Here is a 2,016-nt window from a genome sequence, read left to right as displayed (position 1 = left end):
GAAGTGGCAGGGCCCTTTTGAAATCATGGAAAGGGTTGGAGAGGTAAATTATAAGGTGCACCAACCAGGGAAAAGAAAACCCATCCAGCTTTACCATGTAAACCTGATCAAACCCTGGAGAGAAAGGGAGTCCTTGGCCATGGTAACCTGCCCATCCCCAGATGTTGAGTCAGGACACCATAAAGTAGGCATAGCAGAGACTCTGTCAACCTCACAAAAACAAGAAACAAAAGAATTCCTGCAACACAACCAGGAGATGTTTTCTGGTTTACCAGGGTGTACCACTGTGATTGAGCATGAGATAATTACAGAACCCCACGTAAAAGTAAAAGTAAAAGTAAAACCCTATAGGATACCCGAGGCCCGTAGGAAGATTGTGTCAGAAGAGGTGCAGAGGATGTTATCTCTGGGAGTAATTGAAGTGTCCAAGAGTGACTGGTCTAGTCCCATTGTACTGGTTCCTAAACCTAATGGGACTTGGCGGTTTTGTAATGATTTCAGAAAGCTTAATGACATTTCAAAAATGGATGCTTACCCTATGCCACGGGTAGATGAGCTCATTGAAAGGTTGGGCCCAGCCAGATACATAACTACCCTAGATCTGACAAAGGGGTATTGGCAGATATCACTGGCTAAAGATGCCAGGGAAAAAACGGCGTTTTCCACCCCTGACGGTTGTTTCATCCAATATGTCAGGATGCCATTTGGTCTGAAGGGAGCTCCTGCCACCTTCCAAAGGGCAATGGATACCATCCTTGCCCCACACACAGAATATGCGGCAGCCTATCTAGACGATATAGTTATTTTTAGTCTGGATTGGAACAGCCATTTGAACAAGGTTCAGGCTGTTTTGGATTCTCTTAAGAAAGCAGGGTTTACAGCCAACCCAGAAAAATGTGCCATAGGCATGGAGCAGGCGAGGTATTTGGGCTATGTTGTAGGGAGGGGCTTGATTAAACCCCAAAACAATAAAGTAGATGCCATACAAAGCTGGCCTCGCCCACTCACAAAAAAACAGGTGAGAGCTTTTTTAGGAATTGTGGGGTATTACCGGCGGTTTGTACCCAATTTCGCTAGCATGGCAGCACCCTTACCCTGACCTCACTAAGGGAAGAAAGTCAGTGATGGTACAATGGTCACCCGAGGCAGAGAGGGCTTTTCAGAGTCTTAAAACAGCCCTGTGTAGACAACCAGTATTAATAGCACCAGACTTTGCTAAAGAGTTTATAGTGCAAACTGATGCCTCAGAGGTCGGCTTAGGAGCCGTATTGTCGCAAGAGGTCAATGGAGAGGAACACCCGGTAATGTATTTAAGCCGGAAATTAAATTCTGCAGAGAGGAACTATTCCATTGTGGAAAAAGAGTGCCTAGCAGTCAAATGGGCCCTGGACTCACTGAGGTATTACCTCTTAGGCAGGAGATTCAGACTCATCTCAGATCATGCTCCACTAAAATGGATGAGTAGGAATAAGGGGAATAATGCGAGAGTGACACGTTGGTTTTTATTGTTACAGGACTTCGACTTTATAGTTGAACATAGACCTGGGAGAGCTCACACAAATGCGGATGCCTTGTCTAGGACCCATTGTTTGTTTTCCAAAGGTGCCCAACCCTACGGCTTTGGGCAGAGGGGGAGGATATGTAGGCAGGCAGTGGGAATGGTTGTGGAGGGGAGATATATCCCACTGAGATGGCTCCTCTCCACCTGGTGAGGGACGAATCCATGTCCAGGTTTTGGGGTTTGTTGGTAGACCCGGGCCCGATGCTCTATCCCAGGGTTTGGTAATAGCAGCAGTGGGAGCCTTAAACCCTGTCCAACAGTTGGGTGTGTCTCTGTCTTTCATTATTGCTGCTGCTGTTGAGAGCTGAGGACCCAAACCCAGTATAGCTGAGGAGAACCAGAAGGGCCAGCCTGCTAAGTTTATGGACTGCATTGCCTTGTAGCTGAAGTAAGCCTTTTCTTTTCCTTTGTTGCTGAAGAAAGCTGTTTATGTTGAACGTTGTGAATTTGCTCCT

This window comes from Leptodactylus fuscus, chromosome 6 (genome assembly GCF_031893055.1).
Source record: "Leptodactylus fuscus isolate aLepFus1 chromosome 6, aLepFus1.hap2, whole genome shotgun sequence".
Taxonomy (NCBI): domain Eukaryota; kingdom Metazoa; phylum Chordata; class Amphibia; order Anura; family Leptodactylidae; genus Leptodactylus; species Leptodactylus fuscus.
This window is presented reverse-complemented; position numbering follows the sequence as displayed.